The 24626-nt window shown below is 33.8% G+C and overlaps 1 non-coding gene across 1 annotated transcript; it reads left to right on the forward strand.

Annotated features, from left to right (window-relative positions):
- Window positions 1–200: 200 nt before the first annotated feature.
- Window positions 201–307, forward strand: LOC139856628 (small nucleolar RNA R71). The gene has a single exon (XR_011762097.1). It is a non-coding gene; the product is annotated as a small nucleolar RNA R71 (small nucleolar RNA).
- The last annotated feature ends 24319 nt before the right edge of the window (window positions 308–24626 follow it).

Genomic DNA, 24626 nt, shown 5'->3' on the forward strand with positions numbered 1-24626 from the left:
CGGCTCTAGCTGCTTTAGATGATCTAACGATATCTTTTTCTTGGTGCCACTCGTGTGAGTGGGAAGCAGTGTTATCAATAATTTTGTAAGCATCAGTTTCGGTTTTCTTCATAATAGAACCACCAGCTGCTATATCTATGTCTTTCCTTGTAGTGATGTCGCATCCTTGGTAGAATATTTGTACTATTTGACCGGTGTCTAAACCATGTTGCGGACATCCTCTTAACAAATTTCCATATCTTGTCCATGCCTCATAGAGAGTTTCATTAGGCTTCTGTGTAAACGTAACAATTTCTCCTTGAAGTCTTACGGCTTTAGATGCAGGAAAGAATTGTTTAAGAAATTTTTCAACTAAAACATCCCATGTATCAATCGCCCCTTCAGGTAACGATTCCAACCAATCTTTGGCTTCTCCCTTTAAAGTCCAGGGAAATAACATGAGATATATCTGTTCATCCTCCACTTCTCTTATTTTAAATAGTGTGCAGATCCTATTAAAGGTACGTAGATGTTCATTTGGATCTTCCTTCGGCGCACCACTAAATTGGCATTGATTAGTCACCATGTGTAGGATTTGTCCTTTGATTTCATAATCTGGCGCATTAATGTCTGGATGAGTAATTGCGTGACCTTGGCCAGTGCGTTTAGCTCTCATTCGGTCTTCCATACTTAAAGGTTCCAGATTCTCCATAATTGAATTTGTTGAATCGGAATCACCAGAGGATTCTGATTTAATGGTTCGTTCCTCAACAATCTCTGTTTGAATGATTGGTGGTTCCGGAGGAAAATTTAATGGTTCAGGATCTACGAATCGTTCCTGAATATTCTCCGGATTCTCAATTGTGAAGTCGGGTTCAAAAAATAGATTATCGAAAATTTGAACTGAAGTACTTGGTCGACTGGATGACGATTCTAAAGAAAAATCAACGGCGGTTATATTTGCTAAATGTCTTGATCTAGTTACAGGTGGTGAACGTACAAAAGGTGGTGAACGTCTTGCTCGGTGCATTCACTGAATATCCTATTAGTTTTTAAAAGGAAAGAAAAATTATAATAAGTTATCCAATCAATAGACTTTTCTGATTTTGCCCACGTTTCGAATAGCCAAAAGATGTAGCAGAGGGGCAGGATTCGTTTGGTCTCAATATAATTAAGGACTGTTTGGCTCCAATAACCCGGTCCACGTACAAATCCAACTATTACTACGAACCAGAAAATTTTGATGTCTATCAATTTAACCACTTAAAATAAATTTTCGTAATTTTAAGAAAATTAGATAAGAAGTAGAATAAAAATCTATGTCTTAAAAACTAGAATAGCGAGAAATAAGAAAGAAAAAGAGTTCGTCGGAAAAAGGTCGAAAAAGAAAAATGGTTGAAAAATAAAAGGTGACGGAAAAATAAAAGAAACTTATAAAACTTAAAAATAACACTTGACTAACCTAACCTTATTACTACAACTAACTTAAAATTATAATCGCAAATTGAGATTACTAATTGGAATGATAATTGATACATAGGTAAAAGTCGTCTAAAAATATTAAAGCTTACAGGAAAAACTAAATCCCAAATGGAAATAACTTAAAAAGAAACTAAAACTTAAAAAGGCGTCGCAAAATTCTAAAGCACCTAAATCTTAGTCTAAAGAAAAAGCACTTAAGGGATTTTACGGCAAAGCCTAAAAATCTAGAAATAAAAATAACTATGGCAAAAACTAAGTTTAAAACTAAATATGAGTTAAATATACAAATATTACGCTAAAACGATTAAAAAGGGACAAAATATAAAAATATACAAAAAGTTGTAAAAATTACAATTTTTATAAAAATATTATTTTTATATTATTTATTTTATAATAGTATTAATTTTTATATATAAATAAAACTAATTAAAACTTAGTATAACTAAATAATTAAAATTAAATATTAATTTAATTAAAACCTAAATCTTAATTAATTAATAATAATAATTATTACACCGTATTAAATGCGATTAGGGTTTCTGTGTACCCGTGTTAGAGTGGCTCCGCGAGTCGCGGTAATCCAAGCAGAAAACTCCGCGAGTCGTGGGGATCCCGAATTCAACTCAGGTACAGTTTTAATTCGACGTTTTTTTTTATTTTTTTTTATTTTCTGTTTTTATATTTTCTGTTTTATATCAAAATATTTATATATAAAAAAAACTTATATTTTAAAAACTTAAATAAAAATAGAACTACTTTATAATTTTATAAATAAAAACCTTAAAGCTAGATGTATATATATTTTATTTTTTTATTTTTTTCGTCGGTTTTTTTTTATAAAATATATTTATAAAATAAATTAAATAAAACTTATATTTTTACAAACTAAAGAAACTTTATAAAACTTAAATATTTATCAAACTCCTAAAAATATTTATATTTTTGTTTTTCTTTTTATATTTTCGAATATTTAAAACGTATTTTTATAAAAACGAATTTTAATAAAAGTAAACTAAATTTTTTTTTTATATTAGCGTTGCGCTTCCGGCGTTTAAGGTCTCCCCGGCAGCGGCGCCAAAAATACTTGATGTTTTAGCAGAGTAGTATATAAAATAGCTTATATTTTTACAGGAAATACTATTAAATACGATACAATTTTACACAAGATATTTATTTATTTAGAGAATGGATATACTTAAACCTTGCTTCAACACTTATAGGCAGTGTACCTAATCGTACAGTAGTGTAGTTTTTAGTAAGTCCGGTTCGTTCCACAGGGAATCTTTTTAAACAAAGCTTAACGCTATATTAGTTTACTTTTATAAAAATACAAATATATATATAAGTAATATTATTATTATAAAAGGGGGGGTTTTTACCGTTTAATGACCGGTTTGTCGATTTTAAAACTTTAGTCACAGTTAAAACCAAATGTAAAATATTAAAAATAAATACAAGACTTAAATTAAAGTGTAAAGTAAATAACGATAATGAAATTGCGAATAATAAAAGTGCGATAAAATAAATTTGCGATAATTAAAAAGTACGATAATTAAAAGTGCAATTAAATAAAATAACAATAAAAATGCGATAATTATAAGTACAATTAAATATAAAATAAAGGAAATTAAATATGAAATAAAAGAATTATGCTTATTTAAACTTCCGTAATCATGATGGTTGACGTGTTGATTTTAGTTTTATGCCCATGGGTTAATTGTCCTTTGTCCTGGATTATTTAATATGTCCGTCTGGTTTTTGTCCATAACAGTCCATCAGTCATAAATATAAAGTGCGAGTATCCTCGTCAAATTATCCTTATACCCGAAGTCAAATATTCCAACTAATTGGGGATTCGAATTGTAACAAGGTTTTAATGCTTTGTTTAATGAATACACCAGGTTATCGACTGCGTGTAAACCAAGGTTTTACTACTTTGTTAACAATTACACCAATTACCCTTGAATGTAATTCACCCCTGTTTCAACAAGTCTATTAACTATTAATCCAGTTCCGTGTCCGGTAAAATGAATAATTATTGGTATTTATACATATCCCGCCCACCGTACCCAGTCAAGCGTATGTGGTTATATATAAATACGTCGAATTATAAGTTTGTATATTAAATTAACAAGGTATTGTTTAGTTAATATAAAACCCATTAATAGCCCATAGTCTAATTTCTACAAGTGTCGTTCTTTTGTCCAAACCCCAATTATGGTACAAAGCCCAATTACCCAATTTTAGTAATTAGCCCAACATCATGATTACTTCGGATTAAATAAGCATAATAATAACTTAGCTACGAGACATTAATATAAAAAGGTTGAACATAACTTACAATGATTAAAAATAGCGTAGCGTTACACGGACAGAATTTCGACTTACACCCTTACAATATTCGCTAACATACCCTTATTATTAGAATTATAATTATAATTAAAATTAAAATATAAATATAAATATAAATATAAATATAAATATAAATATATACGATATAGATAGAGAGATGGATATATGATGGATGATAAAAAATGCTCAGAATTCGGTTGCTTTTATAGGGACTTTCAGAGTTTGGGCCTCCGCGACTCGCGGCCCTTTTGGCCTTCAAACTCCGCGAGTCGCGGAGATTGAAAATACAGCTCACATTCTTTGGAGTCTTTCTTGCCGATGATTTATTTATAAATATAATATATATATAATTAATATAATTAATTATATATTATATTATATTTATATACATAGTTAACTTGTAATTTTTAGTCCGTTGCGTCGAGCGTTGAGAGTTGACTCATGTCCCGGTTCCGGATTTTCGAACGTCCTTGCGTACAATTTAATATCTTGTACTTTGCGTTTTGAATCTTGTACTCTTGTAATTTCGAGACGTTTCTTATCAATAATTGGAACCTCTTTGATTGTATTTTGTACTTTTGAGCTTTTTGGTCGTTTGCGTCTTCAATTCGTCGAATCTGTCTTTTGTCTTCACCTTTTATTATTTAAACGAATATCACTTGTAAATAGAACAATTGCAACTAAAAGCTTGTCTTTCTTGAGGAATAATGCTATGAAATATATGTTCGTCTTTAGCCTTATCAAAAATCTTTTATGAAACGTCGGTAAAAACCGGCATGCCCTAGAAAACTCCTAACTCCTCTAACATTGGTGGGATGTGGAAGTTTAGCAATTACATCTACTTTAGCTCTATCCACTTCAATTCCTTCCTTTGAAATTTTATGACCAAGAACGATGCCTTCTCTAACCATGAAATGGCATTTCTCCCAATTAAGAACTAGATTTGATTGTTCGCATCTAATAAGCATTCGTTCAAGATTAACTAGACATGATTCAAATGTATCACTGAAGACTGAAAAGTCATCCATGAAAACTTCCATGCATTCTTCTATCATGTCATGAAAAATCGCCATCATGCACCTTTGAAAGGTTGCAGGGGCGTTGCAAATCCAAATGGCATGCGTTTGTAAGCAAAAGTACCATAACGGAATGTGAAGGTAGTTTTATCTTGGTCCTCGGGTGCTATTGGAATTTGAAAGTATCCGGAAAAACCGTCAAGAAAACAATAGTAACTGTTCCCGGCCAACCTTTCCAACATTTGATCAATGAAAGGTAGGGGAAAGTGATCTTTTCTGGTGGCGTCATTTAATTTTCTATAATCAATACAAACACTCCATCCTGTTACAGTCCTAGTAGGAATAAGCTCATTTTTTTCATTTGTGATGACAGTCATGCCACCTTTCTTAGGTACGCATTGAACTGGGCTTACCCATAGACTATCAGAGATTGGATAAATTAAACCTGCATCTAGCAGTTTAATAATTTCTTTCTTAACAACATCTTGCATATTAAGATTTAGTCTTCATTGGCGTTGCACATATGTTTTATGGCCTTCTTCCATAAGGATTTTATGTGTGCTATACGAAGGACTTATGCCTTTAATGTCATGAATCTTCCATGCAATAGCTGGTTTATGAGCTTTTAGCACAGAAATGAGTTGAGATTTTTCATTTTCAGTAAGAGAAGACAATATTATTACTGGCAATTCAGATTCACCATGTAAATAAGCATATTCCAAATGGTTTGGAAGAGGCTTTAACTCTAATGTCAGTGGTTCTTCTATCGATGATTTGTATCGATATCTGTCTTCCTATTTTAGCATTTGAAGTTCTTCTGTTGTTGGTTCGTATTCATTAGCCATGAGTGTATCTAACATTTCAGCTTCATCAATTGGTTCAGTTCCTTCCCCTAAAGAACATTCTCCTGTTCCTTGTAATTCTGGAAATTCTTCTAACAATTCTGCATGTGAATCTATAGTTTGAATGTAATAACATGTATCATCTGCAGATTGTGGTTATTGCATGGCTCTATCAACAGAAAAGGTAACACTCTCATCCTCTATACTTAGGGTCAGTTTCTTACCGAACACGTCTATTATTGCTTTAACGGTGTTTAAGAATGGTCTTCCAAATATAAGAGGAACCCGAGAATCTTCTTCCATGTCCAAAATAACAAAATCTACTGGAAATACTAAAGTACCAACTTTAACTAGCTAATTGTATGCTTATTCGTGTTGGTTTCAATTCTCCAAGGTCTAGTTTAGCGTATAATGAATACGGCATTAGATTTATACTAGCACCTAAATTTGCCAACACTTCTATTGGACTAAGACTACCCAGAAAACATGGAATTGTGAAACTTCCTGGATCTGATAATTTCTTTGGTATCTTATTCAACAACACTGCAGAACAATTAGCATTCTTAGTAACAGCCGAGAGTTCTTCCATTTTCTTTCTATTTGTGATTAGATCTTTCAGAAATTTAGCATATCTTGGCATTCCTGAAATCACATCAATGAAAGGAAGATTTACATTTATTTGTTTAAACATATCCAAGAATTTGGATTGCTCGGCTTCAAGTCTTTCTTTTCTCATTTTACTCGGATAAGGAAGTGGTGGTTGGTATGGTTTAACATAAGGTTTAGCTTTAACTGTGTTATCTTCATTAACCTTTTCAACTACCGGTTCTTTTTCCTTCTCTTACTCAGGCTGTGGTGCCTGTGTAGTGGGAATAGCGTCATCAGAAATTACAGGTATTTCAGGTGGTTTAAGTGTAATACCACTTCTTGTGGTAATGGCTTTAGCTGTTTCATTCCGGGGGTTAGCATTTGTATCGCTAGGTAGACTTCCTGGTTTTCTTTCACCTATCAACCCTGCTTGGTTACTTACTTCTTGTTCCAGATTTTGGATAGATGCTTGTTGATTTCTAAATGCTTGAGCATTTTGTTCATTCGTTTGTTTCTGAGATGTGAAAAATTGAGTTTGAGATTCAACTAGCTTCGACATCATTTCTTCTAAATTTGGATTTTTATCATCGGTTTGTGGTGGTTTATTTTGAAAAATAGGTCTTTGCTTATTGTAAGTATTGTTGGATAATTGTTGATTGTTAGGACCTTGTTGGTTGTTGTATGGAACATTTCGGTTATAATTCTGATTTTGATTGTAGATTGGTCTTGGCGGTTGATAATTATTCTGATAATTATTTCCAGGCCTTTGGTTCATGTATGAAACATTCTCTCTTTGTTCCATTGTTTGCTCAATACTGAGACAATCTTTTGTCAAATGTGGTCCTCCACACTGCTCACAACTAATTCGTATTGCGTGAATATCTTTAGTCATCTTTTCTATTCATCTCTCGAAAGCATCTATCTTTGCAGACATGGAATCAAAGTCATGGCTAGAATCGGCTCTAGCCGCTTTAGATGATCTAACGATATCTTTTTCTTGATGCCACTCATGTGAGTGGGAAACAGTGTTATCAATAATTTTGTAAGCTTCAGTTGCGGTTTTCTTCATAATGGAACCACCAGCTGCTATATCGATGTCTTTTTGTGTAGTGATGTGGCATCCTTGGTAGAATATTTGTACTATTTGATAAGTGTCTAAACCATGTTGCGGACATCCTCTTAACAACTTTCCAAATCTTGTCCATGCCTCATATAGAGTTTCATTTGGCTTTTGTGTGAACGTAACTATTTCTCCTTGAAGTCTCACGGCTTTAGATGCCGGAAAGAATTGTTTAAGAAATTTTTCAACTAATGCATCCCATGTATCAATCGCCCCTTCAGGTAACGATTCTAACCAATCTTTGGCTTCTCCCTTTAAAGTCCAGGGAAATAACATGAGATAGATCTGTTCATCCTCAACTTCTCAGATTTTAAATAGAGTACAAATCCTATTAAAGGTACGAAGATGTTCGTTTGGATCTTCCTTCGGCGCACCACTAAATTGGCATTGATTAGTTACATGTGTAGAATTTGTCCTTTGATTTCATAATCTGGCGCATTAATGTTTGGTTGAGTAATTGCGTGACCTTGGCCAGTGCGTTTAGCCCTCATTCGGTCTTCCATACTTAGAGGTTCCAGATTTTCCATGATTGAATTTGTTAAATCTGAATCACTAGAGGATTCTGACTTAATGGTTTCTTCCTCAACAATATCTGGATGAGTAATTTGTGGTTCAGGAGGAATGATTAGTGGTTCATGATCTCTGAATTGTTCTTGAATATCCTCCAGATTCTCAATTGTGAGGTCGGGTTTAAAAAATGGATTATCGGAAATTTGAATTGGAGTACATGGTCGACTAGATGATGATTCTAAAGAAAAATTAACGGCGACAATATTGGCTAAATGTCTTGATCGAGTTACAGGTGGTGAACGTATAAAAGGCGGTGAACGTTTTGCTCGGTGCATTCATTGAATATCCTATTAGTTATAAAAGATAAAAATTATATAAGTTATCAAATTAATAGACTTTTCTTATTTTGCCCACGTTTCGAATATCCAATAGATGCAGCAGGTAGCCAGGACCCTTTAAATCGGAAGCCCACAACTCGCCACTAACAAATCCAACTATTACTACGAACCAGAAAATTTTGGATGTCTATCAATTTAACCGCTTAAAATAACTTGTCGTCGAAATTTTGAAATAAAAATCTATGTCCTAAAAACTAGAGCGTCGAGAAATAAGAAAGAAAAAGAGTGCGTCGGAAAACGTCGAAAAATAAAAGGTCGAAAAATAAAAATAAGAAAATAAAGCGTCGAAACTTAAAAGTCTAAAAACTAAATATTAAAACTTACGTCTAGGTATTGAAGCTTAAAAGGAATTCTATATCCAAAATGGCAATAACTTAAAAAGTACTAAAATCATAAAACGGCGTCGCAAAATTCTAAAGCACCTAAATCTTTGTCTAAAGAAAAAGCACTTAAGGAATTTTACGGCAAAGCCTAAAAATCTAGAAATAAAAATAACTACGGCAAAATACTAGTCTTAAAACTAATTACGAACGATAACTATACAATTACGAATAAAAAGATACAAAATATAAAAATAAAACTTAATGTTATAAAAATAAAAATATTATTTTTATATTACTTATTTTATAAAAGTATCAAATTTATATTTTAATAAAACTAATTAGACTTAATAATACTAATTAAAACTAAAAATAAAACTAAATTAAACTAATTAATATTTTAATTAAACCCTAAATGATTTAATTAATAATAATAAAAATTAAATTAAACCCTAAATCGTATTAAATGCTGTACCAGGTTTCAGTTGTCAGACATCTCCGCGAGTGCGAATTTCTTCAGCCAAATAACTCCGCGAGTGCGAGGGATCCAGATTCAGATGATATGCAGGTTCAAATTACGCAGGTTCAGTATTTTATTTATTTATTTTATTTTTAAATTTTAATTTTCTTTTTTGTAGTAAAAGAAATTTAAATAAAACTTATATATTAAAAATTACTTATTAATTTTTATAATTCTAAAAAAATGAACTTTTTAATTAAAGCACCTAAATAGATATATATATATATATATATATATATATATATATATATATATATATATATATATGTTTTTATATTTTTGTTTTTAATATTAAAACTTATATTTTTACAAAAATAAATTAAAACTTAAATAAAAATATTTTTTTATAGCGTTTTGCTTCGGCGTTGAATTTTTCTCGGCAGCGGCGCCAAAAATACTTGATGTTTAGCGAGGTGTATACGAAATAGTTATATTTGTATTGCGAAATATTATTAAATACGATACAATTTTACACAAGTTATTTATTTATTATTAGAGTGGATATACCTAAACCTTGCTACAACACTATAGGCAGTGTACCTAATCGTAAAGTAGTGTAGTTTTTAGTAAGTCCGGTTCATTCCACAGGGAGCTAGCCAAGTTTAACGCTATATTTTTAAACTATATTTGTATATATATGTATATATATATATATATATATATATATATATATATATATATATATATATATATATATATATATATATATATATATATATATATATATATATATATATATATATATATATATATATATATATATATATATATATATAATGACCGGAATTTTTACCGTTTAATGACCGGTTTGTCGATTTTATGTCTTTAGTCACAATTAAAACCTAATGTAAAATATTAAATATACAAATAACTTAATTTAAAGCGTAAAGTAAATGACGATAAATAAAATTGCGATAATTAAAAGTGCGATAAATAAAATAACGATAAATAAAATTGCGATAATTAAAAAGTACGATAATTAAAAGTGCGATAAGATATAAAATAAAGGAATTATGCTTATTTAAACTTCCATAATCATGATGTTCGACGTGTTGATTTTAATTTATTATCATGGGTTAATTGTCCTTTGTCCTGGATTATTCGATATGTCCATATGGTTTTGTCCATAATAGTCCATCAGTCATAAATATAAATTGCGAGAGTCCTCGTCAAATTATCCTTATACCCGAAGTCAAATATTCCAACTAATTGGGGATTCGAACTGTAACAAGGTCTTAATACTTTGTTTAATGAATACACCAGGTTATCGACTGCGTGTAATCCAAGTTTTCAATACTTTGTTAACAATTACACCAATTACCCTTGAATGTAATCCACCCATGCTTCAACGAGTCCATTGACTATTAATCCATCCCCGTGTCCGGTAAAATGAACAATTATTGGTATTTATAGATATCCCGCCCGCCGTACCCGATTAAGCGTATGTGGTTATTTATAGATACGTCGAATTGTAACCTTTAATATTAAATTAACGAGGTATCGTTTAGTTAATATAAAACCCATTAATAGCCCATAGTCTAATTTCCACAAGTGTCGTTCTTTTGTCCAAACCCCAATTATGATCCAAAGCCCAATTACCCCGTCTTTAATATTTAGCCCAACATCACGATTACTTCGGCTTAAATAAGCATAATAATAACTTATCTACGAGACATTAATTTAAAAAAGTTGAACATAACTTACAATGAGTATTAATAGCGTAGCGTTACACGGACAGAGTTTCAACTTACACACTTAAAACATTCGCCACTATAACCTTATTATTATTAAACTTAAATTAAAATTAAAATTAAAATTATATATATATATTTTAACGTATATAGAAAAGAAAGAAAAGGGGTAAGAAATCGATCAGAATGCGCGACCTTTTATAGGCCCACGTTTCACTGTACAGCTCCGCGAATGCGGAGGTTTTTTTCATCACAGCTCCGCGAGTGCGGAGGTATGGAATCCAGCTCATAGATTAAATCCAAAACGTGGGCTGCGTATAATTATAATATATAATAATATATATAATTAATTATATAATATTTTATATTCTTTTGCATAGTTGACTTGTAATTTTTGGTCCATTGCGTCGCGCGATGAAAGTAGGTTCATGTCTTGGTTCCGAATTTCCGAACGCCTTTTCGTACGATTTAATATCTTGTACTTTGTGTTTCACGGCTTGTACTATTGTAATTTTTAGACGTTTCTGATCATTAATTTGAACCACTTGGATTGTACTTTGTACTTTTTAACTTTTTGGTCATTTGCGTCTTCAAATCGTCGAATCTGTCTTTTGTCTTCACCTTTTATTATTTAAATGAATATCACTTGTAAATAGAACAATTGCAACTAAAAGCTTTTCTTTCTTGAAGGATAATGCTATGAAATATATATTCATTTTTAGCATTATCAGGAGTAATTCGTTTCTTTCTCTTCTTTTACTTATTTTGCTTCGTTATATCCTTAAACTATACCCTATCCTAAGCTTATCACTAAGTGTGGGATTCCAACCCAATATTGAGCTTAGATACATTTTCCGACATGTTCAAACTCTAAGTGTGAGATTTTAGATCCCTAAAATCTAAGAATGAACATTAGGGAAAATGTTCCTCTAAGTGTGGGATAGCGGTGTAGTACACCGTAATTAGCTATGGGATGCTCGGAAAATGTTCTTAACATAAAATTTTACTAAGCTTTTCGAGTATACCTACTATTTAGATTCTTTATCCTCAACGTAAATTTTTCAAAAATTTTGACTAAATGATACTTTCTGAAAAAGTACTTTCGAAAATCAAGCGTGTTTGTTCTAAAATTAAGACAAATGAAGATATAAATCTTCCTAAGGATGAACCGATTCTCTAAAAGAGCATTGCATGACTAGGCATTATCAACTCAATATAATTGCTGTGAGGCACCCCAAAAATGGCCTAATAAGCATTCATTTTTAATGCTTCACTATCTTTTTCGTTGAGAGTGCCGATGTTAGCATTTAGAGTTAGAACTTGACCTTGACATACATTTCGAGGCCAATGGTTAGTAAGCGCCATACGTGGTGTAGGTGCGATACTCCTTCCGAAATCATTCTGAATAGAGAAGACAAAAATCATCCGTTTCCGTTTCCACTCCACGCATTTAAACCGACCAACTCATCCTAAAGAGTTGATGAATCAGAAAATACTCACCCCAAATTCACTATCAAATACGTTACCCTTTCCACCTTTTTTCCTTTCTCATTTTCAAAATCTAGAAATTCAAAGAGATAGATTGACCAAGTTTACTTCAAACACTTGTCGAAAAATTCCGAAATTCCAGACTGTTTTTTACAGGTCAAAAAGACCTATTTCTGGTGAAATACCTTTCTCTATGGGCACAAGAAGAAATAGACAAAGTTATGAAGATGGGATATTAAAAATAAAAATAAAAAAAATTGTTGAGAAAAACCTCAAAAATAAAGAAGAGAAAAGTCTTCAAATAAAAGCATTGATCCCCCAAGAAAATGAAGATTGTGACCCAGGAGGATTGCAGAAAAGAAGCAAAGTCTTCCCTGAAAATCATCACAATCTGAAGGAACTCTTCAACAAAAATAGAGTATCATCTTTCCTAGAAAAAGTATATCCTCATGAAACCGAAATCTATCGAATCTCTCTAAATTTCAATGATTTGAAAATCACCCTTTTTTCCATATCAAAACCTTCGCTTTTCTCCACAAATCAGCCTTTAAACACGCTCTTCCTCTTGAAAGAATGATTAGGGAGAAGATCAGTGACGTCCTTATCTAACTGGTGGAGATTTGATTCTTGGTCAACCCTATGACAATACTTGCAACATGATTGGCTATGAGCGAATTCATTTCATATATTGATAGGGAACCCCAAACACTTGAGTGATTTGAGTGACCCGTGTAAGGAAGACAAAGTCATGTAACCTCCTCTCATGCTTGCATAGATAGTTTCTACCCCTTTTAGAAGACGGTTTGTCTGATCTTAGTCTTATAATAAATAACAAGCCACTTGAATAATAGAACGGAAACCTCGGAAGCATCCTTGACCTCAAAATAAAAGAAAGGTTTGCTTGAGGACAAGCAAAGTCTAAGTGTGGGATATTTGATATCGGCCAAAAAGTCACGTTTTTACCCCCGATATTGAGCCCTAAAACCATAAAGTTCCAAACTTTATCGTCAAAATAATCACTTTGTTGGTTAATTTGGTAGATTTAGTCATTACAAAGGCTATGTTTCAAGAACCACTAAAAACGGATGAGAAATGAGGAAAAAGGAGCAAAACCGGCTAAGACGATTAACTCGCGTTTAAATAACTTATTTTATAATTTTTGGAAAAGTTTAATTACTTAATCTCATATTGTAGGATATTCAATTATGAACGCGTGGGCACAAGAATCGTAAAAATGAAGCTAAAACGAAGATTCTAGAGCGAAAACGGTGAAAGACAAGAAATCAAGTTACGATCCAGTGAATCAAGGCTGACCAGCACCAAATACGGCCTGCCATATGGGCTGCCATACGGCCTGCCAGTATGGGGTATGGCCTGCCAGTCCCCCTTGCCAGTACCCCTTACCATTACCCCTTGCCAGACGTTTTTCAGAAAAAACGGCCTGCCAGTACCCCTTGCCAAACGGCCTGCCAGGCGTTTTTCAGAAAAAACCTCCTGCCAGTACCCCTTGCCAAGCATTTTTTGGCCAAAAATTACAATTTTGCCCTCAAGCTTTGCTTATAAAAGGAGGGCTTCATTTCCCATTTCAACACACATCTTACACGCCAATTCTTCACTTCTCTCTCAAATATCTCTCTATAGTCGCTCTCTAGTGATCTATTAGAGATTAGTTCTCTCTCTAATCTCTCTCTCTAGATTCTAGAGAGAGAAAAGTACAGAGATTAGGAAATGTAATTATCTCTCTATTTGTCGCTCTCTAGTGATCAATAGGATATTAGTATGTAGTTAGTAATAGAAGCTTTCAAGCATTGTAACGCTATGGATATTTTGAAGAAATACAAGTGTTATTCTGCCGACATTATTTGGTAATATCTATCCTTTCTTTTATTAATTCATCATAATGTTCTTGTTTGATGTTTGTGATTTATTAATGATTGAAATGTTTGTTGCCATAATGTGTGAGTAATTGCTTGATTGTTTGCCATGATTTAATAATATTAGTTAGGGATGATTATCGTTTCATACTCGCTTTTTGTCTATGATATTAAACCTCGTTATTATCGTTCTTCCACCAATAAACGTGATTAAAACCTTTTATAAAGTCGACATTATAAGGGTAATTAATTATCTGTGTTTATACATTGGTCAAGGTATGAACCTATTGGAAATACTATAAAGTACATGGGGAATTACCGTAGGACCAGATCAAGACATTGGTCAAGAGTATAAGACTCATGTCGATATACTATAGGACCACTTGAGCATGGTCAAGGTTAGAAGCTATGGAACCACTATAAGTCTAGTACATGGTGGATAACTAAGGGATTTATTGGGTATATTTAAGTAAGGGCTGGTTTAAGTCATAAATGGGAGTTTAACGCACTACAATACAAACTAAGCTTACGAATCTTCAAGGATGACTGAGAACTATCAGATGTTCTAATATGTCTACAAACCCTTAGATTTTACCAAACCATTGATAGAAAGGTATTCACAACACAATCATAACCACTCACTTGGGTGATTCACTAAGGTGTTAAGAAAGGTTGGATATTATCTATATAAGGCTATGCTAGTTTATTCGTGCGCCCAAGGTATGCACTGCATCCAAGATGGGCCGCTTATATCCTTAAACCAGATAAAGCGTCGGGAGTTGAGCATAGTCCATCTGATCAGAATCTTCAAAGCCTAGTTCCTCGTGACATGCTAATTGGGAAACCGGTTAGTAGGGAATCTAGTGTTCACACTAAGGTATATCTATCCAAAGAGTGTCTCATAATCATCCTGACACTACGTTATCTTAAATGATGGTAAACCACATCTTCTCTGTCCTTAGCTGTTGCATGCTAGCTAGTTTATTTTAATTATATTGCTTTAATATCTTAATTACAATTATATAAACTAATCAACCCAACTATTGCCTTTACATATTTTGATATTCCGGATAAAAGTGGTGTCTAGAATAAACCGGTTGGACTTGGTTGTTGGATTTTCCGAACAGTCGCCAATTTATTGGGACCAAAAGGATCCTGCCACTCCACACAAGGTGTACCTGGCCACTAATCTTGGATACTAAATTGTGTATAAACCCAATCTTAATTACTAAATTATCTAGATAAGCTCCGCTTTAAATTCGACCGCTCAAGGAACGACCCTAGGTCATATTTGCCCTTGCTAACCCATAGGAAGGAATAATAGATTTAGGCCCAGCATATATAAATTAAACAATCAACTTCTTCTCTTGGTATCCTGAATTGACATTTTGCGACCTAACGACACCGTATAAATAAAACCGTCCGATTCAGGCATATCACAATAGTTCTATTTATTTGCACACATTCTATTGCTCTTCTACGCTCAGCGTATAGCGGTGCAATGCCAGCCGGCGTAGGAAATTTCATCATTCCGTGTACCGTTGATCTCACAACTCCAAATGCCATCATAGTTGATCAACCCAAAATGACATTATATTGTGAATTTGCTTTGACAAATAAAAACTCGATATGAGCTGTTCTTTTAAATGGTGATTTTCCCAACAGCACTTCTAAAACTATGCTTCCTTCTAACCATGATGGATCGTTAAAAAAACTTGCTAAAGGAACAAACTTGTCTTTCATCTTCACCTTTACTCTCTCCGGTAATTGTACAAAACAATGTTCATACATGATGTCTGCTCCTGCTCCGGTATCAGTATATATTCCTCCGACAATACAATTTTCTATACGGGCCTCAATTACGACAGGAGCATCAGATGGATTAGTATTAAACATAGAAGGAAAAGCAATCAACTCTTGCTTCCAATCTTCTAACATTTCTGCTTTTCTTCGCTGTCCGACTTGCCACAAATGTATCATGTTCGCCTCAATAGGTATTACCTGATCAATCCATAATCAATGAATTACTTAATTAAGGATTGAGTACAATGATAAAGATGGAGGATGGGTTGTTTGCTGATTATTTTGGGCCCTGATGATCATCTTTCACTTTTCAATCAAGTGATCAACCACCCCGACCCGGTCTTGATTGTTAATTAGCATGATTCACCTTAACTCGCTGTAAATCTTCCTTGGGCAAAGTCACAAGTGAAAATTACAAAGGTCTGGGCAAATGGCATAGAATCAACAACCTATAAATGAGAGGCCGAACTCTCTATTTATAGTATTCAAAATATCCACGGTCTGCGGATTGTCTAATCATCCGCGCAATCTTAGCGAAATAACCCGCAGTCTTTTATTAATGCGGCAACTGATCCGCTATCTTTATTTTCAGCGAATATTCCAAGCCTTTCGAACATACTTCGCGTTACTTCTGTTTTTAGCCTTTAATAAATAAAATATACATATACAATGCTATGTATATGATCAAGTTGAAATGTCCCGTTCTTATTGATTAAAAACGTTCCATATTAATTGATTTCGTTGCGAGGTTTTGACCTCTATATGAGACGTTTTTCAAAGACTGCATTCATTTTTAAAACAAACCATAACCTTTATTTTATAAATGAAGGTTTAAGTAGCTTTACGTAGATTTTCAAATAATGATAATCTAAAATATCCTATTTACACACGACCATTACATAATGGTTTACAATACAAATATGTTACATCGAAATCAGTTTCTTGAATGCAGTTTTTACACAATATCATACAAACATGGACTCCAAATCTTGTCCTTATTTTAGTATGCAACAGCGGAAGCTCTTAATATTCACCTGAGAATAAACATGCTTTAAACGTCAACAAAAATGTTGGTGAGTTATAGGTTTAACCTATATATATCAAATCGTAACAATAGACCACAAAATTTCATATTTCAATACACATCCCATACATAGAGATAAAAATCATTCATATGGTGAACACCTGGTAACCGACATTAACAAGATGCATATATAAGAATATCCCCATCATTCCGGGACACCCTTCGGATATGATATAAATTTCGAAGTACTAAAGCATCCGGTACTTTGGATGGGGTTTGTTAGGCCCAATAGATCTATCTTTAGGATTCGTGTCAATTAGGGTGTCTGTTCCCTAATTCTTAGATTACCAGACTTAATTAAAAGGGGCATATTCGATATCGATAATTCAACCATAGAATGTAGTTTCACGTACTTGTGTCTATTTTGTAAATCATTTATAAAACCTGCATGTATTCTCATCCCAAAAATATTAGATTTTAAAAGTGGGACTATAACTCACTTTCACAGATTTTTACTTCGTCGAGAAGTAAGACTTGGCTACTGTTGATTCACGAACCTATAACAATATATACATATATATTAAAGTATGTTCAAAATATATTTACAACACTTTTAATATATTTTGATGTTTTAAGTTTATTAAGTCAGCTGTCCTCGTTAGTAACCTACAACTAGTTGTCCACAGTTAGATGTACAGAAATAAATCGATAAATATTATCTTGAATCAATCCACGACCCAGTGTATACGTATCTCAGTATTGATCACAACTCAAACTATATATATTTTGGAATCAACCTCAACCCTGTATAGCTAACTCCAACATTCACATATAGAGTGTCTATGGTTGTTCCGAAATATATATAGATGTGTCGACATGATAGGTCGAAACATTGTATACGTGTCTATGGTATCTCAAGATTACATAATATACAATACAAGTTGATTAAGTTATGGTTGGAATATATTTGTTACCAATTTTCACGTAGCAAAAATGAGAAAAATTATCCAATCTTGTTTTACCCATAACTTCTTCATTTTGAATCCGTTTTGAGTGAATTAAATTGCTATGATTTCATATTGAACTCTATTTTATGAATCTAAACAGAAAAAGTATAGGTTTATAGTCGGAAAAATAAGTTACAAGTCGTTTTTGTAAAGGTAGTCATTTCAGTCGAAAGAACGACGTCTAGATGACCATTTTAGAAAACATACTTCCACTTTGAGTTTAACCATACTTTTTGGATATAGTTTCATGTTCATAATAAAAATCATTTTCTCAGAATAACAACTTTTAAATCAAAGTTTATCATAGTTTTTAATTAACTAACCCAAAACAGCCCGCGGTGTTACTACGACGGCGTAAATCCGGTTTTACGGTGTTTTTCGTGTTTCCAGGTTTTAAATCATTAAGTTAGCATATCATATAGATATAGAACATGTGTTTAGTTAATTTTAAAAGTCAAGTTAGAAGGATTAACTTTTGTTTGCGAACAAGTTTAGAATTAACTAAACTATGTTCTAGTGATTACGAGTTTAAACCTTCGAATAAGATAGTTTTATATATATGAATCGAATGATGTTATGAACATCATTACTACCTCAAGTTTAGTAGGTAAACCTACTGGAAGTGACAAGAAATGATCTAGCTTCAAAGGATCTTGGATGGCTTGAAAATTCTTGAAGTAGGATCATGACACAAAAACAAGTTCAAGTAAGATTTTTACTCGAATTAAGATAGTTTATAGTTATAGAAATTGAATCAAAGTTTGAATATGAATATTACCTTGAATAATAAAGATAACCTACTGTATATAACAAAGGTTTCTTGATCTTAGATGATTACTTGGAATGGATTAGAAAGCTTGGAAGTAAATTAGTAAACTTGAAGGGATTTTTGAAGTGTTCTTGAAGTGTTCTTCCTATGATGATTATAGCTTGATTCTTGAAGTGATTTTTGATGAAAATGATGATTAACTACTGGAAAAATACGTTCATAATAGTATGTGTGTGTTGAGAGAGAATTAGAAAGAGAATTGGAAGTGAAATGGAGTGAATGATGAGTGGTAATTGGTGAGTGGTGAGTGGGGTTAAAAGGAGTTCTAGTTAGTTGACTAGCTCATGGTAGAAGTTAAAATTAATTAGTCATACATGACATAATCAAGAGTGGAATCCCATGCTAGTTCCTATTGGTATATAGCCATAGTAAGTACGTTTTGAAGCTGTGTATAATACAGGTAAGAATACGACTAGAATTCTTGATGAAAGAAAAGAATGGGAAAGTAACTGTAACCATTTTCATTAAGTATGAGTGTTTTGATATATGTCTTGAAGTCTTCCAAAAGTATTTTAATACATCTAAATACACTACATGTATATACATTTTAACTGAGTCGTTAAGTCATCGTTAGTCGTTACATGTAAGTGTTGTTTTGAAACCTTTAAGTTAACGATCTCAATTAATGTTGTTAACCCATTGTTTATTATATCTAATGAGATATTAAATTATTATATTATCATGATATTATGATATATTAATATATCTTAATATGATATATATACATTTAAATGTCGTTACAATGATAATCGTTACATATATGTCTCGTTTTGAAATCCTTAAGTTAGTAGTCTTGTTTATATGTATATAACTCATTGTTAATATACTTATGGAGATACTTACTTATCATAATCTCATGTTAACCATATGTATATCCATATATATATCATCATGTCGTTTTTACAAGTTTTAACATTCGTAAATCGCCGGTCATCTTGGGTGGTCAATTGTCTATATGAAACATATTTCAATTAATCATGTCTTAACAAGTTTGATTGCTTAACATGTTGGAAACATTTAATCATTTAAATATCAATCTCAATTAATATATATAAACATGGAAAAGTTCGGGTCACTACAGTACCTACCCGTTAAATAAATTTCGTCCCAAAATTTTAAGCTGTTGAAGGTGTTGACGAATCTTCTGGAAATAGATGTGGGTATTTCTTCTTCATCTGATCTTCACGCTCCCAGGTGAACTCGGGTCCTCTACGAGCATTCCATCGAACCTTAACAATTGGTATCTTGTTTTGCTTAAGTCTTTTAACCTCACGATCCATTATTTCGACGGGTTCTTCGATGAATTGGAGTTTTTCGTTGATTTGGATTTCATCTAACGGAATAGTGAGATCTTCTTTAGCAAAACATTTCTTAAAATTCGAGACGTGGAAAGTGTTATGTACAGCCGCGAGTTGTTGAGGTAACTCAAGTCGGTAAGCTACTGGTCCGACACGATCAATAATCTTGAATGGTCCAATATACCTTGGATTTAATTTCCCTCGTTTACCAAATCGAACAACGCCTTTCCAAGGTGCAACTTTAAGCATGACCATCTCTCCAATTTCAAATTCTATATCTTTTCCTTTAATGTCAGCGTAGCTCTTTTGTCAACTTTGGGCGGTTTTCAACCGCTGTTGAATTTGGATGATCTTCTCGGTAGTTTCTTGTATAATCTCCAGACCCGTAATCTGTCTATCCCCCACTTCACTCCAACAAATCGGAGACCTGCACTTTCTACCATAAAGTGCTTCAAACGGCGCCATCTCAATGCTTGAATGGTAGCTGTTGTTGTAGGAAAATTCTGCTAACGGTAGATGTCGATCCCAACTCTTTCCAAAATCAATAACACATGCTCGTAGCATGTCTTCAAGCGTTTGTATCGTCCTTTCGCTCTGCCCATCAGTTTGTGGATGATAGGCAGTACTCATGTCTAGACGAGTTCCTAATGCTTGCTGTAATGTCTGCCAGAATCTTGAAATAAATCTGCCATCCCTATCAGAGATAATAGAGATTGGTATTCCATGTCTGGAGACGACTTCCTTCAAATAAAGTCGTGCTAACTTCTCCATCTTGTCATCTTCTCTTATTGGTAGGAAGTGTGCTGATTTGGTGAGACGATCAACTATTACCCAAATAGTATCAAAACCACTTACAGTCCTTGGCAATTTAGTGATGAAATCCATGGTAATGTTTTCCCATTTCCATTCCGGGATTTCGGGTTGTTGAAGTAGACCTAATGGTTTCTGATGCTCAGCTTTGACCTTAGAACACGTCAAACATTCTCCTACGTATTTAGCAACATCGGCTTTCATACCCGGCCACCAAAAATGTTTCTTGAGATCCTTGTACATCTTCCCCGTTCCAGGATGTATCGAGTATCTGGTTTTATGAGCTTCTCTAAGTACCATTTCTCTCATATCTCCAAATTTTGGTACCCAAATCCTTTCAGCCCTATACCGGGTTCCGTCTTCCCGAATATTAAGATGCTTCTCCGATCCTTTGGGTATTTCATCCTTTAAATTTCCCTCTTTTAAAACTTCTTGTTGCGCCTCCTTTATTTGAGTAGTAATGTTATTATGAATCATTATATTCATAGATTTTACTCGAATGGGTTCTCTGTCCTTCCTGCTCAAGGCATCGGCTACCACATTTGCCTTCCCCGGGTGGTAACGAATCTCAAAGTCGTAATCATTCAATAATTCAATAAATCACAAAATCATCATTCCCTTCAGGCAATGACAATATAGGTGCCGTAGTTAGATTTTTCTTCAATAACTGAAACGCTTTCTCTTGTTCATCATTCCATTCAAATTTCTTCCCTTTATGCATTAATGCAGTCAAGGGTTTTGCTATTCTGGAAAAGTCTTGGATGAACCTTCTGTAGTAACCAGCTAGTCCTAAAAACTGGCGTATGTGTTTCGGAGTTTTCGGGGTTTCCCACTTTTCAACAGTTTCTATCTTTGCCGGATCCACCTTAATACCTTCTTTGTTAACTATGTGACCGAGGAATTGAACTTCTTCCAACCAAAATGCACACTTTGAAAACTTAGCGTACAATTCTTCCTTCCTCAATACTTCTAACACTTTTCTCAAATGTTCACCGTGTTCTTGGTCATTCTTTGAGTAAATAAGTATGTCATCAATGAAAACAATGACAAACTTGTCAAGGTATGGTCCACACACTCGGTTCATAAGGTCCATGAACATAGCTGGTGCATTAGTTAAACCAAACGGCATGACCATAAACTCGTAATGACCGTAACGTGTTCTGAAAGCAGTCTTTGGAATATCATCTTCTTTCACCCGCATTTGATGATACCCGGAACGTAAGTCAATCTTTGAATAAACAGACGATCCTTGTAGTTGATCAAATAAGTCGTCGATTCTCGGTAGTGGGTAGCGGTTCTTGATGGTAAGTTTGTTCAACTCTCGGTAATCGATACACAACCTGAATGTACCATCTTTCTTCTTGACAAACAAAACAGGAGCTCCCCACGGTGATGTGCTTGGTCGAATGAAACCACGCTCTAAAAGTTCTTGTAATTGGCTTTGCAGTTCTTTCATCTCGCTGGGTGCGAGTCTGTAAGGAGCACGAGCTATTGGTGCAGCTCCTGGTACAAGATCTATTTGAAATTCAACGGATCGATGTGGGGGTAATCCCGGTAATTCTTTTGGAAATACATCGGGAAATTCTTTTGCAATGGGAACATCATTGATGCTCTTTTCTTCAGTTTGTACTTTTTTAACGTGTGCTAGAACAGCATAGCAACCTTTTCTTATTAGTTTTTGTGCCTTCAAATTACTAATAAGATGTAGCTTCGTGTTGCCCTTTTCACCGTACACCATTAAGGGTTTTTCTTTTTCTCGTATAATGCGAATTGCATTTTTGTAACAAACGATCTCTGCTTTCACTTCTTTCAACCAGTCCATACCGATTATCACATCAAAACTCCCTAACTCTACTGGTATCAAATCAATCTTAAATGTTTCGCTAACCAGTTTAATTTCTCGATTCCGACATATATTATCTGCTGAAAATAATTTACCATTTGCTAATTCGAGTAAAAATTTACTATCCAAAGGCGTCAATGGACAACTTAATTTAGCACAAAAATCTCTACTCATATAGCTTCTATCCGCACCCGAATCAAATAAAACGTAAGCAGATTTATTGTCAATAAGAAACGTACCCGTAACAAGCTCCGAGTCTTCCTGTCCCTCTGCCGCATTAATATTGAAAACTCTTCCGCGGCCTTGTCCATTCGTGTTCTCCTGGTTCGGGCAATTTCTAATAATGTGGCCCGGTTTTCCACATTTATAACAAACTACATTGGCATAACTTGCTCCGACACTACTTGCTCCGCCATTACTCGTTCTGACACCATTTGTTCCTTTCGTTCTATTAACCCCTGGTCCGTAGACCTCACACTTCGCCGCGCTATGACCGTTTCTTTTACACTTGTTGCAAAATTTGGTGCAGAACCCCGAGTGATACTTTTCACACCTTTGGCATAGCTGCTTCTGATTGTTGTTGTTGTTGCGGTTATTATTGTTGTTGGGATGATTGTTGTAGTTGTTGTTGTTGTTGTTGTTGTTGTTGGGCCATTTGTTGTAGTTGCGATTGATGTTACGATTGTTGGGATAATTGTTGCGATTATTGTTGTAATTGCTGTTGTTGTTGTATTGGTGATTCTTATCACCGTTTTCCTCCCACTTTCTTTTGACTTGCTTCACATTGGCCTCTTCAACAGTCTGTTCTTTAATTCTTTCTTCAATCTGGTTCACTAGTTTGTGAGCCATTCTACATGCCTGTTGTATGGAGGTGGGCTCGTGTGAACTTATATCTTCTTGGATTCTTTCCGATAATCCTTTCACAAACGCGTCGATCTTCTCTTCCTCATCTTTGAATGCTCCCGGACACAATAGGCACAATTCTGTGAATCATCTTTCGTACGTGGTAATATCAAATCCTTGGGTTCGTAACCCTCTAAGTTCTGTCTTGAGCTTATTGACCTCGGTTCTGGGACGGTACTTCTCGTTCATCAAGTGCCTGAATGCTGACCACGGTAGTGCGTACGCATCGTCTTGTCCCACTTGCTCTAGATAGGTATTCCACCATGTTAACGCAGAACCTGTGAAGGTATGCGTAGCGTACTTTACTTTGTCCTCTTCAGTACACTTACTTATGGCAAACACCGATTCGACCTTCGGGTCCACCGTTTCAATGCGATCGGTCTTTCGGTTCCATCAAATTCCAAAGGTTTGCAGGCAGTGAATTCTTTGTAGGTGCATCCTACACGATTTCCTGTACTGCTAGATCCAAGGTTATTGTTGGTATGTAGCGCAGCCTGTACTGCGGCTATGTTTGAAGCTAGAAAAGTACGGAATTCCTCTTCATTCATATTCACGGTGTGTCGAGTAGTCGGTGCCATTTCCTTCAAAATAGTCAAATGGAACAAGTTAATCATACAGAATATTAAGAGTAGTTAATAGTATTTCGTAGCATAATATGAACTCATTTATAAAAGCTTTTTCTTCATATTAGCGTTTTATAAGTTTAAATTCTGGTAGTACCAACCCGTTAAGTTCATACTTAGTAGCTAATATACAATTCAACTAATACAATTCTATATGAAAAACTGATTATAATAATATTTCGCGTTCAAACTTTTATACAATATTTTACAAACTTACAATACCGCTTATTTTACATAAAGCATGAAATATAGCACACAATAACTTTGATACAAGATAGTTGTGAAGATAATTCTAGCTAGTACACA

This window comes from Rutidosis leptorrhynchoides, chromosome 6 (genome assembly GCF_046630445.1).
Source record: "Rutidosis leptorrhynchoides isolate AG116_Rl617_1_P2 chromosome 6, CSIRO_AGI_Rlap_v1, whole genome shotgun sequence".
In the NCBI taxonomy this organism is placed as follows: Eukaryota; Viridiplantae; Streptophyta; class Magnoliopsida; order Asterales; family Asteraceae; genus Rutidosis; species Rutidosis leptorrhynchoides.